The 18,338-nt window shown below is 41.0% G+C and overlaps 1 pseudogene; it reads left to right on the top strand.

Moving 5' to 3' along the window:
• The window catches only part of LOC124722798, a 44,082-nt pseudogene that overhangs the window by 14,413 nt on the left and 11,331 nt on the right, over positions 1–18,338 (top strand).

Raw genomic sequence — 18,338 nt, 5'->3', positions numbered from 1 at the left:
GAACTTATCATTTCTAAGAACGCATGCTGTTACGGCGTGATTACCTGTGAATACCACATTAATGCAATCAATGCTCAAAATGATGTCTGTCAACCTCAATGCCTTTGGCAATACGAGTAATGAAATTCCTCTCAACATTGAGTAGTTCGCCTTCCGTAATGTTCGCACATGCATTGACAATGCACTGACGCTTGTTGTCAGGCATTGTCGGTGGATCACAACAGCAAATATCCTTCAACTTTCCCCACAGAAAGAAATCTGGGGACGTCAGATCCGGTGAACGTGCGGGCCATGGTATGGTGCTTTGATGACCAATCCACCTGTCATGAAATATGCTATTCAATACTGCTTCAACCGCACGCAATCTATGTGCCGGACATCCATCATGTTGGAAGTACATCGCCAATCTGTCATGCAGTGAAACATCTTGTAGTAACATTGGTAGAACATTACGCAGGCAATCAGCATACATTGCACCATTTAGATTGCCATCGATAAAATGGGGGCCAATTATCCTTCCTCCCTTAATGCCACACCATACATTAACCTGCCAAGGTCGCTGCTGTTCCACTTGTCACTACCATTGTAGATTTTCCGTTGGCCAATAGTGCATATTATGGCAGTTTAGGTTACCGCTGTTGGTGAATGATGCTTCATTGCTAAATAGAACGCATGCAAAAAATCTTTCATCATCCTGTAATTTCTCTTGTGCCCTGTGGCAGAACTGTACATGACGTTCAATGTCATCGCCATGCAATTCCTGGTGCATAGAAATATGGTACGGGTGCAATCGATGTTGATGTAGCATTCTCAACACCGACGTTTTTGAGATTCCCAATTCTCGCGCAATTTGTCTGCTACTGATGTGTGGATAAGCTGCCCCAGCAGCTAAAACACCTACTAGGGCATCATCATCTTTTGTTGCAGGTCGTGGTTGGTGTTTCACATGTGGCTGGACACTTCCTGTTTCCTTAAATAATGTAACTATCCGGCGAATGGTCCGGACACTTCGATGATGTCGTCCAGGATACTGAGCAGCATACATAGCACACGCCCCTTGGGATTTTGATCACAATAACCATACATCAACACGATATCGACCTTTTCCGCAATTGGTAAACGGTCCATTTTAACACGGGTAATGTATCACGAAGCAAATACCGTCCGCACTGGCGGAATGTTATGTGATACCACATACTTATATGTTTGTGACTATTACAGCAGCTGGCCAGAGTGACCGAGCAGTGCTAGGCACTACAGTCTGGAAACGCGCGACCGCTACGGTCGCAGGTTCGAATCCTGCCTCGGGCATGGATGTGTGTGATGTCCTTAGGTTAGTTAGGTTTAAGTATTTCTAAGTTCTAGGGGACTGATGACCTCAGAAGTTAAGTCCCATAGTGCTCAGAGCCATTTGAACCATTTTTGACTATTACAGCCCCATCTATCACAAAGCAAAAAAAGTGGTCCAGCTAAAACATTCATATTTCTTTATGTACTACATGAATATGTAATAAAAAATGGGGATTCCTATTTTTAAAAAATGCAGTTGATATGAGTTTGACCTATGGCAGCGCCATCTAGCAGGCCAACCATAGCGCCATCTGGTTTCTCACTTCAAGCTAGACGAATTTTGTTCTTTGTAGTTTTTTCATTTGATGCTTATTTCGTGAGATATTTGGCCCGGTCACTATCAATAGACCACCCTGTAGAAAGCTGAGGATTGCTGTGTTATAAAGGTTAAATTATGTGTTTGTATTGGTAGCACTGTCAAAAATAGTATCGTATCTTTTCATAGTATAAACATGCTTTGTATATCGAAGTGCTAACGTTTTTCCGAGGAAAAGTGACGAATAGACTGGTAAATCTCTCTAAAAGTATGACTCCAAAATGAAGTGTTTTTAAGAAATGTGGGTTTCATGGTAATAAAATTTTGAATAAAGAGAAACATTGTATTCAGCATGTGGTGTGTGAAGTTACAGACAATGAAATACTGGCAAACTCATGAGTATCTAGAGAAACACCCATTAGTGCTTCGAAGATTAAAATAAAACATAGTGATAACACAGTTATCTCAAAACAAAACTCATGTAAACGGTAGGTTAGGTTATATTCTGATACATTTACACATCCTAATAGGGATGTTATGTGAATGTGTGTGCTGTATGTATGTGGAGGGCCAGTTAGTTTACATGAAGACATTGAGGTATCAAATGGACTAGCCAGGAAACTTATCATTAATTCTGCCAGTTGTAAATATACTCATTCATTTTGGAGTTCTGATAAGTGTAAAGATAATTATTTTAAAATAAATATTAGGTGGTCTTATGGATTGAGAGCTATTGGCAAAGGACACACTGCAGCAGAAACAATGTGTGTCGTGATGTATATGCCACGCCCACTTTGTAAAATGGACAAGTATGCAGGATTTATTGGAGCTGCTGTGAAATCAGCTGCATGTGAGTCAATTAAGGGTGCTGCAAATGAAGCTGCTGAAATAAACGATGGTATGATTGACATATCAGTAGCTTTTGGGGCACTTGGTAGAAGTGCAGCTGCAGTTCTAAGAATTCTGTTGCTACAGTGACCAGTGTGGATACTGGAAAGCTAATAGATTTCCAAATTTTAACCAAATATTGTTAAAAGTATAAACCAGGGAATGAAGAAGGGCATATCTGTGACAGAAATTATGAAGGACAACTAGTCGTACGGAGGCCTGTGCAGCTGTTGAAATTTATAATCGATCTGTAAACTAAAGGGGAGTGTGTTACACTAAGTTCTTAGGTTAGACAGACTCAAATAAATATAACAGTGTAGTAGCCACTCAGCCTTATGGTGAGAAGCTTGTCACAGAAATGGAATGTGTTGGTCATGTCCAGAAGAGGATGGGTACCAGATTGAGGAAATTGAAACAAAGTTTGAGAGACAAGAAACTTTCAGGTGGTAAGACCATAAGAAGCAGGATGACAGACAACATGATTGATGAACTACAACAGTATTATGAGATTGCCATTAGAAATAATACTGAGGATTTGTTGAAAATGAAGCAGGCAGTATGGACTACCTTCTTCCAGAGACTGTCAGCTGATGATAAACCAGTACACCATCTTTGCCCTCCTGGATCTCATTCATGGTGCAATTACCGCAATGCCCAGTACTCAAACAGGTCATACAGCCATAAACATTCTATCCCAGCAGCAGTTGTGGATATCATAAAACCTGTTTACAGAGACCTGCCAATCCTGAATTATTGAAGAAGTGTCTGCATTGTCAGACTCAAAATCCCAATGAGTCGTTCAATAATCTTATAGTGTCAGTGTCATCGTAACTGCCGTCTGCGTCACGTCTGCTGTGCAGCGAGCTACGCTAGTTTAAGTATTAACTCTATTTTTCTTACTTGTCACTTCTTCTTCCGTGTGTTTTTGCTTTTAGGAAGCTTTAATTGTCGAGTGCTAGTAATAGTGTTCCATAGATTTTGTGTTTGTTTTGAATACAGTCAGAGAGAGTCCGTTTAGTCAGCCATAGTGCCAGTAGTGCTAGTGTTTGTTTTGAATACAGTCCAGAGACAGGTAGTGCTATTTTCATTGTTTTCTACAGGAAGTATCTAGTAACCACAATTTAGTCAACTATCAGCCGCCTTTAGTGAATTAGCAGTCTAGTTATAAGTTGATTAACTCTCTACAGTAAATTGATTTCTTAGGATGGATAGGATGTGAGACTGCTGTGTACGGACACAGGAGGAGCTGGCCACTGTTTGCGAACAGCTGAACGTGTTGATGGCCGTGGTTAGCCGTCTTCTGGCTGCTGCCTCGGAGTGTAGTGGCAGTGGGGAGTCTGGTGCGTTGCATGGTACACCCCAGGTGTTACATGCTTCACCCACTGACCCTGCTGTTGACACATCTTTGCGGGTACCGGGCGCGGTTGGGCCACTCTGTTCGCAAGGGGAGTGGCGGGTTCAGCGGCGTTTGCGGGGCACGAGGCGGAGGGTCAGTGTGGAGGCTGGCCGTGTGGCATCGCCCATTCTGCCTGTGAGTGGACATGTGGCCACTCCTTCAGCAAGGTCCGAGCAGGCACATGGGGGGAGGGGTTTATTAGTTATTGGGAGCTCCAACGTTAGGCGGGTGATGGAGCCCCTTAGGGAAATAGCGGAAAGGTCGGGGAAGAAGGTCGGTGTTCACTCTGTCTGCTTGCCGGGGGTCTCATCCGAGATGTGGAGGAGGCCATGCCGGCAGTGATAGAGAGCACTGGGTGCACCCGACTGCAAATTGTTGCTCATGTCGGCACCAATGACTCCTGCCGTCTGGATTCAGAGGTCATCCTCAGTTCTTACAGGCAGTTAGCAGAGTTGGTGAAGGCGGAAAGCCTCGCGGGGTGGAATCTGAGCTAACTATTTGCAGTATCGTACCCAGAAACGATAGTGGTCCTCTGGTTTGGAGCCGAGTGGAAGGCTTAAACCAAGGGCTCAGACCACTCTGCGGAGATCTGGGGTGCAAATTTCTCGACCTCCGCTATCGGGTGGAGAAATGTAGGGTCCCCCTGAATAGGTCACGTGTGCACTACATGCAGGAAGCAGCTACAAGTGTAGCGGAGTATGTGTGGAGTGCACATGTGGGTTTTTTAGGTTAGAGAATTCCCTGCCTAGGCCCGAAAAGACACCTCCTGAGATGCGGAAAGGTAGGAGTAGACAAAATGCAACAGGGAATAACAATATTAATGTGCTAATAGTAAACTGCAGGAGCGTCTATAGAAAGGTCCCAGAACTGCTCTGATTAATAAACGGTCACAATGCCCACATAGTACTAGGGACAGAAAGTTGGCTGAAACCAAATGTAAACAGTAATGAAATTCTAAACTCAGATTGGAATGTATACCGCAGAGACAGACTGGACAGTGAAGGGGGAGGCATGTTTAAAGCGATAAGAAATGCAATAGTATCGAAGGAAATTGACGGAGATCCAAAATGTGAAATAATTTGGGTGAAGGTCACGGTTAAAGCAGGCTCAGACATGGTAATTGGATGTCTCTATAGGCCCCCTGGCTCAGCAGCTGATGTGGCTGAGCACCTGAAGGATAATTTGGAAAATATTTCGAGTAGATTTGCCCATTATGTTATAGTTCTGGGTGGAGATTTTATTTGCCGGATATAGACTGGGAGACTCAAACTTTCATAACGGGTGGCAGGGGCAAAGAATCCAGTGAAATTTTTTAAGAGCTTTATCTGAAAACTACCTTGATCAGTTAAACAGAGAACCGACTCGTGGCGATAACATATTAGACCTTCTAGTGACAAACAGACCTGAACTATTTGAAACAGTTAATGCAGAACAGGGAATCAGCGATCATAAAGCAGTTACTGCATCGATGATTTCAGCCGTAAATAGAAATATTAAAAAAGGTACGAAGATTTTTCTGGTTAGCAAAAGTGACAAAAATCAGATTTCAGAGTACCTGACGGCTCAACACAAAAGTTTTGTTTTAAGTACAGATGGTGTTGAGGATCAGTGGACAAAGTTCAAAATCATCGTACAATATGTGTTAGATGAGTATGTGCCAAGCAAGATCGTAAGCGATGGAAAAGAGCCAGCGTGGTACAACAACCGAGTTAGAAAACTGCTGCGGAAGCAAAGGGAACTTCACAGCAAACATAAACATAGCCAACACCTTGCAGACAAACAAAAATTACGCAAAGCGAAATGTAATGTGAGGAGGGCCATGAGAGAGGTGTTAAATGAATTCGAAAGTAAAGTTCTATGTACTGACTTGGCAGAAAATCCTAAGAAATTTTGCTCTTATGTCAAAGCGGTAGGTGGATCAAAACAAAATGTCCAGACACTCTGTGACCAAAAAGGTACTGAAACAGAGGATGATGGACTAAAGGCCGAAATACTAAATGTCTTTTTCCAAAGCTGTTTCACAGAGGAAGACTGCACTGTAGTTCCTTCTCTAGATTGTCGCACAGATGACAAAATGATAGATATTGAAATAGATGACTGAGGGATAGATAAACAATTAAAATCACTCAAAAGAGGAAAGGCCGCTGGACCTGATGGGATACCAGTTCAATTTTACACAGAGTATGCGAAGGAACTTGCCCCCCTTCTTGCAGCTGTACCGTAGGTCTCTACAAGAGTGTAGCGTTCCAAAGAATTGGAAAAGGGCACAGGTCATCCCCGTTTTCAAGAAGGGACGTCGAACAGATGTGCAGAACTATAGACCTATATCTCTAACGTAGATCAGTTGTAGAATTTTAGAACATGTATTATGTTCGAGTATTATGACTTTTCTGTAAACTAGAAATCTACTCTGTAGGAATCAGCATGGGTTTCGAAAAAGACGATCGGGTGAAACCCAGCTCGTGCAATTGGTCCACGGGACTCAGAGGGCCATAGACACGGGTTCCCAGGTAGATGCTGTGTTTCTTGACTTCCGCAAGGCGTTCGATACAGTTCCCCGCAATCGTTTAATGAACAAAGTAAGAGCATATGGACTATCAGACCAATTATGTGATTGGATTGAAGAGTTGCTAGATAACAGAACGCATCATGTCATTCTCAAGGGAGAGAAGTCTTCCGAAGTAAGAGTGATTTCAGGTGTGCTGCGGGGGATTGTCGTAGGACCGTTGCTATTCACAATATATATAAATGACCTTGTGAATGACATCGGAAGTTCACTGAGGCTTTTTGCGGATGATTCTGTGGTATATTGAGATGTTGCAACAGTGAAAAATTGTACTGAAATGCACGATGATCTGCAGCGAATTGATGAATGGTGCAGGGAATGGCAATTGAATCTCAATGTAGACAAGTGTAATGTGCTGCGAATACATAGAAAGAAAGATCCCATATTGTTTAGCTACAATATAGCAGGTCAGCAATTGGAAGCAGTTAATTCCATAAATTATCTTGGAGTATGCATTAGGAGTGATTTAAAATGGAATGATCATATAAAGTTGATCGTCGGTAAATCAGATGCCAGACTGAGATTCAGTGGAAGAATCCTAAGGAAATGCAATCCGAAAACAAAGGAATTAGGTTACAGTACACTTGTTCGCCCACTGTTTGAATACTGCTCAGCAGTGTGGGATCCATACCAGATAGGGTTGATAGAAGAGATAGAGAAGATCCAACAGAGAGCGGCATGCTTCGTTATAGGATCATTTAGTAATCGTGAAAGTGTTACGGAGATGTTAGGTAAACTAAAGTGGAAGACTCTGCAGGAGAGATGCTCAGTAGCTCGGTACGGGTTTTTGTTGAAGTTTCGAAAACATACCTTCACCGAGGAGTCAAGCAGTATATTGCTCCCTCCTACGTATATCTCGCGAAGAGACCATGAGGATAAAATGAGAGAGATTAGAGCCCGCACAGAGGCATACCAACAATCCTTCTTTCCACGAACAATACGAGACTGGAATAGAAGGGAGAACCAATAGAGGTACTCAAGGTACCCTACACCGTCAGGTGGCTTGAGGAGTATGGATGTAGATGTAGATGTAGACCAAAAAATGTTTTTCTCGTAATGAAGGCACTAAAGTGGAGGTCAGTTATGCTGTTATTGCTTTTAATGATGGCAACATTGGTAGCGTGAAAGTGCTACAACATATGGGAATTAATTCTGGAGCAAACTGCATCAGAGAATTTGAATGGATGGACAAGGTTTGCATTGGTAAAGCAAAGTATGCAGCACAGTTGGCCACTACGGAGTCCAGAAAGAAGAAAACAAGAAAAAACTTGAAAAAGATCAAGAGGATGATATACAGTATGGTGCAGGGTGCTTCTGAGTGACTAAAAATAAAATGATAAGCATATATTGAGTTACAGTCTATTAAAACTTTAAAAGCTCTTCCTGAAAATTTACATTTTCTCTTGCATTTTTCCCTAAATCTCAGAAACTACTTCGAGTAGCGAATTCAAATTTTCAGGGAGTAATAACATACGTATCCTGAGTCTTCTTAACTAAAAGAAAAACATAATGTTATGTATAAATAAAATTATTTAGAATAACATACAAAAAAGTACACAAAACTTTAACTGTGTAATTAAAAAATTGTATTTCCAAAAGCAGTGGCGGAAATGCAATTATTGTAAGACTCAGAACATATAGTTTAATGTGCTGTAAAAGTTTCTTGTCAATGGCTACAGTTGTTCCTGAAATACGGGGAAGTTAAGTCACTAAATTTAACATTGTCAGGATAGGGCGTTCAAACTCCCCTTAATGCACGTTTTCTCCTTCCTCCACTTGGTAAGCGACACATTTATAGTATTTTCACAACAGCAGTAGCTATTTTCTTACAATTTCTTTTTGCCGGCATACCATGTCCCGGGCTTCAAGGGATGTGTGGGATTTATTACCTCAATGAGTGAACACTTCTGTGGCACGTGCAACCGTTTACGGATAACAGCTGATGGCAATTTGGAGGTGTGTCTCTTTGGGAATTCAGAGATATCTCTCAGGTGAGTGATGAAACATAGAATAATCGTGTCCAAGTGAAAATTCATGTGAGGAAACCATAAAATTACTAGAAGACTGACAGACTGATCAGTATTTTACCTTCAGGAGGTGAAATTCCAAAACTTCTTATAGACACATTCGTTCCTTTTGTCCTCACATTAGTCGTGGAGTCCGAGTGACCTTTCAGACTTTCAGAAACTTATCCCTCTTTCCTCTCTCATGAAGAAACTGATAGTTCCAAATGCTGAGTATAGAATAATACTTTTAAACTGTTTGCCATGCACATTAGGTATGTGGTTGGTATATGGAAGAGATAAACTGCAGTTAAATCCAGCAGGTATGAAATGAGTAATCTTTTCTTGAAGTTTTCAGCTTGCACCCTCCTCCCTCCCAGACATACAAACCAGATACCTCTAGCTAAATAATTTGTGAGTATATATAATTTGCCTCTGTCAACATCATGTTACACTAACCTATTTGTGAGATTAAATTAAAGGAAAGTAATCAGGACTGGAAATTATGTAAAGACATTTTTAGCTATGTCCCTTGGTTGTAATAAAGTTAACACAGTATTTCTGTCCATGTGATGGTAACTATGATTCGCCAGCCACCGTTGCCGAGCGGTTCTAGACGCTTCAGTCCAGAACCGCGCGACTGCTACGGTCGCAGGTTTGAATCCTGCCTTGGCTCAGATGTTAAGTCCCATAGTGCCCAGAGCCATTTGAACTGTGATTCATGATTATCAGAGTCTATATGTTCCAAATAAAAATTGGAACTTCCTGTGAATAGATGTACAAATTATTAGACAATGGGACCAACAACTGACACTTTTAAATTGATGACTAGACTAAGAGATTAATAATAGGAAAAAAACTGCAAGATACTTTGGCAATAAGTTTGTTTCAGGACAAGGTACGAGGGGTGGGGGGGTGAGAAGAATCAGCTCTCTCTTTGTGTGCATAACAGAAATCCTTTATCAACCCAAGGTGAAATAAGATATAAAAATACAGGGTCAAACAATTAAGTATCTTAAAAACCAAATGACTAATAAAATTGAAAGCTAAGAAAAGTAAGTTCGTAGTAAGTAGGGTGAAACACAGGGGGCTGCAACATATTGCCATTGTTGTTTGACTTGTCTATCAAAGAAAAAAGAAATGGATCAAAACAAAATAAAAGTGAGAATGGAAATGTATCAGAAGCAGATAGGAATAAGCAAGGAACATATTCTTTAATAAATAAAAAAAAAAAAACTGACATGTGAGGCAGATGTTCCTACAATTTTATGTTCAAAGCACAGCAGTCTGTGAAAGCAAAATATTTATGACATTGAAAAAAGAAAATCAGTGAGTGAAAAGTGTGTGTAGGTGAATTGTGGTGAAAGACTGGATATTGGAACTTCTGTTAGGCTGCCCAGTATTAGTTAACTTGGTAGTAAAGGAGCAAGTTTGCAAGGGCAGATAACTGTTTGACTACGTAAAATAGAGTGGGAATATGGAAAAGCTAGTCCAAGATAGGATGAAAAAGATAACAGCAACTTAAAAAATGAATTGATAAGTTACCATGAACCCCATTCCAATCTAGTGAATGCAGTGGTTGACAATATCTTGTGACATTCGCCTATAAGGCTCAAACAATAATTGCTAAATAAAAATACAAAATGTTGACAAGACTGTATCTAAGCTGTCACTCTCTTTTGAAACAAGGGTGTTTAAACCAACAAACACGCAGGAAAGCAGGGACAACTCGCACACTAGAGAAGGATGGGCAGTATCATTGAAGGAGTGAGCATAAACCGTGTGGAATATGTGTGGTACAAGAAATGATAGTAAGAAAAAAAAAGAAGAAGAAGAAGAAGAGGAAAAATGTTGATCTGGAAACAAGGGAATAAAAATTTGCCACGTGAAGAGACAATATGGTACTGTGCTGATGAGTGTGTACAAGTGGTGATATACAATATACATTGATAAAGGAACTCTGCATTGGGCCCAGAAGACCACACCATGCTCTTCGAGAGATGTTCTCTACTATATATCTATGGAGAATTAAGGGGTTAGTATACAACTCTCCAGGCTGTTATCAACTTTCAGAAGTTGAAGACACTACTTCTCACTTGAGTAGCTCCTCAGCTGGAACTACAAGCAGTGTGTACCCTATTCCAGTCTGTCCACCGAGCAGAATTTCCCGGCTCTACAAGGAATTGAACCTGATCCCTTTCTATGGCACGCCTGTGGCATACTGATTGCATAGCTGTGGCAAGAGTCATAATATACACTTGTGAACAATTGAGTTATAACTATTCTGTTTATTGGGGAGAGAGTATGTATATTGCCACCGTGAATGAAATAGTTTAGTGTATCGTAACTGGAATGTATTCAGACCTCGTACTTGTGTGAGAGCGCAGTGTCTTAGACACTTGTAGTGTTTGTCTTAGCATGAACTAACCGGTGAGCCTTACTTTCTAGTATTTTTAATTATATATCATTACTGGTGCCTCTGGCACTTTTGTGTTGCAATAGCTTGCAATAGCAAACATTGAGTCAACCATGGTTTTTGGATTAGAAGTAGAGGTCAGCTGGGTTGACATTGGGAATAGAGCGATGGGAAGTGGACAATAAGCAGTTATATCGAAGGGTGCATTATTTGATATGTTAAGGTTAATTACAAAATGTGGAGTGGAGAATTTTTCACGTTGAGCAGAAGTAAGTTTACAGGACCAGATGTCAAATTACACATGATCAGTGTGAATCCCTATAGTCAGCATGAACACTGGCACACAGAATAATTTATAGGTAGCCTTGCTGTATATAAAAAATCAGATTTGTGCTGAACTGTCATGAACAAACTGTCACTTCTCTGGAATAAATAGACTCTGATTTGTTAATTACATCTGTGTAAATGAAAAATATAGGAAAACATAGATTGCTGCTTACTGTAAAGGAGACATGTTACATTGTAGACAGGCACAATTAAAAAGGCACTTACACAAAGGTTTCGGCCACAGCCTCTATCAGCAAAAGAGATACAGAGAAACACACACATTCATACACACAGGCAAGCACATGTCACACACATATGACTGCCAACTCCAGCAGCTTGCCTCTAGCTGCTGGACTTGGCAGTTTTTTTTTTCTCTGTGTGTGTGTGTGCGTGCATGCGTGCACACGCGGTGTGCTTGCTTGTGTGTTGTGCCTGTGTGCAACTTTGTTTTCTTTACGGTAAATAGTGATCTATCTTTCCCTGCACTGTTGATATTCCTACCTGGAATTTCCATTGTTTAATCAGTGTAAATAAGAAGGACACAGTTACATATATTCTGTCACTTGAAGACTAATACATGAAGTCAGTGGACATTATTTTTTATTGCAGAGGATCTTTCTCACCACTAATTATTAATTTTGTGTGCCAGTTAATTAGACATGGTTTCATCCTTTCCTGGATGTGCCCTTTTTGTTAAATCTTCCTTCAAAAGATCTGATTTACTTCAAGTTAATAAACCTGAGTATTCTGAAAAAGGAGGTGCAGCTTACAGCTGCAGTGTGACAGTTGATCACAGGGTGATTTTATCACTGCCATATCCTGGGTACCCATGGCTCGAGACACTTATTCTATAAGGGTGTGTAGTCATTGGGCTTTCTTGTACCACAGTGTCAAAGGTGTAATGTGAGCAGATTTATTCAAGGAAAATACTACCACAATCAGCAGAGTGAACTGCTATGGGCAACAGGATATCATTGACTGGGGTTACTACTGACTAGCATGGCTTTAGCAGTGAACAGGTGGGCCACAATGTAGCAAATGACTCACCAACTCAGTGACAGTCAATAAACAGTAACCATTCATGCCACTGGGAACTGTCACCTCTTTGTGGGATACAAAGATGCAATCTGCACACTGCTCGTCGCAGTTACAAAGATTAGCATTGGTTCGGAACAGCACCAGGGGATGCTCGAAGCATGCAGGAAGGTCGTCTGTCTGATGATTTGCGGTACATATTGCCAAGGTGGCAGGGTGCAAAATAAGGAGTGATCAAAAAACTTCCATTTGAAGGCTGCTTAGTTCAGATCAGTATGCCACACACACACACACACACACACACACACACACACACACACACACACACACATATCCATCCGCACATATACCCTGCTTGTGTCTGTATATGTGCGGATGGATATATGTGTGTGTGTGTGTGTGTGTGTGTGTGTGTGTGTGCGCGCGAGTGTATACCTGTCCTTCCCAACCCCCCACCCCCCCCTAAGGTAAGTCTTTCCACCCCCAGGTTTGGAATGACTCCTTAACCTCTCTCTTAAAACACACATCCTTTCGTCTTTCCCTCTCCTTCCCTCTTTCCTGATGAAGCAACTGTGGGTTGCGAAAGCTTGAATTTTGTGTGTGTGTTTGTTTCTGTGTCTATCAACATACCAATGCTTTCGTTTGGTATGTTACATCATCTTTGATTTTAGATATGTTTTTCCCATTTGGAATGTTTCCCTGTATTATATTATATATCAGTGCTTTCCTCTCCCACAACTATCCTGCAGACCTTGTCCACAAACAGATCTCCCAAGCAATACATTCCTCCCCACCCAACAACAATGTTACTACCCCCAGACCACACAGAAGCATCCCCCTTGTCACCCAATATTATCCTGGCCCAAATACATCAACTAATTACTCCGCCACGGATATGAATTTTCAAGTCAAGCCCTGAAATGAGATCATCCCTTGACAATATTCTCCCCACACCACACAGAGTTGCCTTTTGCCGACCCCCTAACCTCTGTAACTTCCTTGTCAAACCCTACAATATTCCCAGACCACCTTCTCTACCCAGCGGTTCCTACCCCTGTAACCGACCCCGATGCAAAACCTGCCCCTTGCATCACCCCACAACCAACTACTCCAGCCCCGCTACTGGTAAAACATACACAACTCAAGGCAGGCCCACATGTGAGACAACACGTCATTTATCAGCTGACATGCCTGCACTGCACAGCCTTTTACATTGGTATGACAACAACTAAACTGGCTGAGCGCATGAATGGGCACAGACGAACTGTCCGCCTAGGAGATGTCCAATACCCAGTAGCGGAGCATGCCCTCCAGCATAATTCTAGGGACCTAGGAACCTGCTACACCATATGTGCCATTTGGCTTCTCCCACCCAACACCAGTACCTCGGAACTGCGGAGATGGGAACTTGCACTCCAACACATCCTTTCATCCCGCCATCCCCCTAGACTGAACCTATGTTAACCAACCTCACTCCCATTTTGCTCTTTAGTCTTCTCCTCTTTCCCTTTCCTCTTTAGCCATTCATGCATCTTTTCATCCAACATAGTTGCGTTTATCTTTATACTATGTACCTCTTTACTTCTGTATTCATCCTCCTTGGTTTGAAGCTGGCACAGTAATTACAGTAGAATATCTTTGGCTTCCCTCTGACATCCATGCCTCCATCTTTGCTACCCTCCCTGTTTACCTTTCACCTGTTGCTTCATAACCTGGATTGTGAATAACTGAATCCACTTTCCCTTCTTCCCCTTTTTTCCCCTCTCTCCTCCCTGATGAAGGAACGAAGTTCCGAAAGCTAGGATACGTCAATTTTCTGTTCTGTTTTGTGTATCTATCGGCTGTACTGAGCTGAGGTAAGTACTGGCCAGGCCCTCTATCTCTTTGTTAGTATTTGTTTCATATATATAAACACACACACACACACACACACACACAGACAGGGTGATGCGTATTATCATTTAAAAACCTCCAAAGCACTGTAGATGACCCTGAGACAAGTAATTTAATACAAGACACATGGGATCACAAATGTTGGATACGATACAAATGTTGGGAAATGTGTCAAAAGCGAATGACAAATGTCACCAGATGATGTACCTTGCCATGCTTGCAGTGGTTGAGCCTCTCGGCCTGTCACACTTGATCATCCCAACCCAAGTCAAGTATTCATATCATTGTGGCTACGGACACACTTGTGCGACTTTAGTGATGGCATTCAGGATTTGAGTCTTGCATCTGGCAGGCAGTATTCTTTCATTGTGTTAAACAATTATGTATTTATATTGAAGTTTATTATTTTATTTACCGGCCTTGCAGTTTCCTTGATTTCTTGCAAAGTACAGTACAATGAAAACCTACCATATTGCCTAACAAGTAGATGAGTATAAACTTCAGAATAGCATCATTGCCATTAAATGACCTATGTTTTCTTTATTAACTAATGTCTGTAAACAAAAAGAGAAGGGACAGAAACAAAAAACACAAAATCAGAACTGCTTTTGCTTGATTACAGCAGGGACAATAATTTTGTAACATCTACATTTACAACAGATCATATTTACAAAATGTTTTCGAAATTTGCTCTGTTTGCTCAAATGAAAGTATTGCACTGCTCAATCATTCCTTTACACTCAGCCCCAACTGCTGCACATGCTGTGGGGTATGTCATCTGGTTACGTCATATGTTCAGTGTTTCTCACCAATTTTTGGGGTATTTTGAAATGTACAAAAAGGCAAATGCAGAAAGTTATCACATTTTGCTGCACATTACCTGCGTCACAGAAAAATAATGTATCCAAATCTTCTCAGATTTGCCACTGAATAACTTTGTGCAAGCCTCACAATATTTCACCAACACAACTGTTCGTCATCTTCAGGTAGTGGTGGGTCCTGTCATCACTGCTGCAAGATGTGACTGGTGATATTCGCACAGCAGAATTGAAATTTGTCAGGCTAGAAGCAGGAGTACGAATGTGTGGACAGGCACTCCCAGCTGGATGGAAATGCCATTCATAGTAGCCTTCTGCTTATGTGTTGTGGGCAATGACTGCACTTCTGGACACTCGTGTGGTTAAAAGCTGAATTAACTCTCTGCAAGGTGCTGCATCAGGTCATACATCGGAGGATCTGGTTTCTACTGTGTTAATTTCATAGCAGTCAGTGCTGGATTCTGGGCAGTCCTTAGTCAAAATTCCATATTCCTGTTGGTAAGATTGCCCACCGTATGGATACATGCCTCATTCTTAAAAACACAATCCTAGAGTGATGATGCTGAGGATAAAATTTCAGTACTCTTGGGAAACGTGTGGTGCCCTGTATTCAGGCAGTGCTCTGCTACCACTAATTTACTGGGTGGCATTTTTGTCAGCGCTGTTGAACACAGTGTTCTTGCACAATGTGAGGTGTCTGCCCTATATAAGATTTCCCATAATGGCATCAGATCTTATATATGATCTGTGTTTTCTAAGGTCAAGATTGTCTTTAACTGAACCCAAACAATTCCTTAGTTTTGCTGGTAGACGAAAAACACACTTGATTCTGTTTCTCTTAGCGATTCTTTCTATTTTTGAAAACATGCCACTGAAATATGCCAAGAAAGCCATTTGCAGTGCTTGTCTAAGTATCTTCATTTACATCCCTACACTGAACTTGCTTTGCTCAGAACACATTGCAAATCTGTTTACAAGAATAAACATTCTGCTGGAACACTGTTCTTAGGTGTTACAGTTCACCAGGCAGACTGTCGGTATCTGAGATCACGTGTGCTCTATGTGCCAGGGAGTGTAAGACACTACCACATTGTGCAGGGTGATGGCAACTTTTGGACCGCAAATATAACTCTGCATGTATCAGTTTGCAGTAGAGACTATGCCCCAGTGTTCTGTCAGCTTTTCTTCTAACCGTGACATCCAGGAATGGTAAGCTGCTATCTTATTGTACTTCCACAGTGAACTGAATATTCAGATGGAGCGAGTGCAAATGCTGCAGGAACATAGGTAGTGTCTGTATTATGTGGGCCACACCACAAATGTCTCTTCAGCATTCTGCCAGAAGGAGGAATGTTGGATATTTACTAAGGGAAATAGAGGATCTCCCATGGGAGCACTGTTCACTTGATCAAAGTAGTTGGTGTTACATAAGAAATAGGATGAGGTATGCACATGTTTAAACAGCACCACAATTTCTTTCTCAAACTTGCTGCTAATAACCTCTAATGAGGGCTGCAGGGGCACTTTTGTAAGTAATGATATAACATTTGAGCTAACTAAAAGATCCAAAAGTTCTAGTTTAAGCATCTTCAGGTATTCTATGAAATCCTCTGAATTCTAAATATGATGGTCATAGTCATCCACATGATAAATTTCAAAGCTGTCACGTGGAAATTGCCAGTTGCATCTTGCAGCAGTGATAGTGGAAATCACCACCACCAGAAGATGCCAAAATGTTGTGTCACTGAAATATTGAGGGAGGGACTTGCATAATGTTATCTGGTGGGGAACCCAAAGTGTTTTTGCAACAGATCTATCAGGCAAGCCTGAAAATTCACATATACTCCAAGCAGTAAGTACCTGTTGTAAAATGGTCACATTAGTGAGCTTGGCAATTAATTAACAGTTTATCAATAAATTTGGCATCATTTTGCAAGAAATTGTGCTATGTTCCACTACTCCCTCTTCAACAAAACTAATGTCAGTTTCTGCTCCACCTCTTCAGCCCGAGATCCTATGTATACTCTTGAGCATTTGTGTAAGATACCTGTTTATTTATAAAAATAAAAGTAACTTCTATCATGACTTTCCCATTCTTGTCCAGTGGGTTTGTTATCCTGCTGTTGCCTACTGCAAACTGCAGGATTACTGTTGAAGATTTCTGCAAAGTTTTTCTTCCTTTTTAGTGTACCAACATTTCACTGTGTGGTAATTGCCTGGTACTGTTTAATGGGTGTTTTAACTGTTGTTTCAGAGATGCAATACGAAGCAAATGCAGTGAGGATGACTTGCTTGCCATGATTGGGGCAGGAGTGAGTAGAAAGAAGAAACAACATGCAGGTAAGATACATTACAGCAAATGTAACTCTATAGATAGAAAGAAAATTTCTGCTTAACAAGTCATAGCAAACATAAGAGCAAAATAGAACGAAAAACAACAGTGATAGAACCTGTGTTTTTTGTGTAAAATTGGATTTAATTTTTTATTTAGTATTCATTCTGATTAATGCCCATTGGTCAACAGTACATTTCAGCCCTAGAATTTGGTTCTGCAAGGTCCACCAGATAACCATATATGGCTGTTGTAACTCCTTTGTTGGACTTCAGAAGTTTTCCAGCAACAAATCTTTTTTTTTCTTCTTTCTTTCTTTCTTTTTTTTTCTTTTTTTAAAAAAAGCTAAAATGCAGAAAACATCATAAAGGAAACACTCACAGAAAAGCATCAGTGTCCTTGAAACAATGGAAACTCCAGTAGGAATATCAACAATGTTGGAAAAGACAGATTACTACTTACTGATGAAGGCTGTGGCTGAATGCTTTATGTAAGTGTCTTTTAATTCTGCCCATCTGCAGCCTAAGGTATCTTCTTTATGGTAAGTAACAGGCTGTCTTTTCCTTCATTATTCATTAGTGTTCTTTGTTTTTATTGCTGTTTAGCAAGCATCGTGTGGTATATAAGGGATGTGAATAGCGTCAGATGTTGAATATCACTCTGGAGGATATGAAGGTGCTGCATATTGGTGTAGACAGCATTATCTGATGAGAGTTTGAAAGAAACCTCATTGTGGATGTCCATTTGGTCGCCTGGTTAAACCTTGCAACATTTGTATTTTTTGAGTATTTGGATATGACAGTGGCCTGATGTTGGAAAGTAAGGGCATACTCATAATCAATGTTCCAGTTGACTACATCAGACCACTACAAGGGAGCATCACTGTGTAGTGTACTGAGTACATTGTAACCTGTTCACGTCTGTGACTGCCATCTGAGAACAAGTACAGTAAACTCTCGTGCAGCTACACTTTTGGCTAGCTAGATTGACACTTGACAAGTTTCAATTTGCGTGCACCCGGAGCCAAGCATTTGCTGGTGTTTTTTTGGCAATCTACT

The sequence above is a fragment of the Schistocerca piceifrons genome, chromosome X, assembly GCF_021461385.2.
Source record: "Schistocerca piceifrons isolate TAMUIC-IGC-003096 chromosome X, iqSchPice1.1, whole genome shotgun sequence".
Lineage (NCBI taxonomy): Eukaryota > Metazoa > Arthropoda > Insecta > Orthoptera > Acrididae > Schistocerca > Schistocerca piceifrons.
The sequence above is the reverse complement of the archived record's forward strand: the minus strand, read 5'-3'. Positions and strand labels throughout refer to the sequence as shown.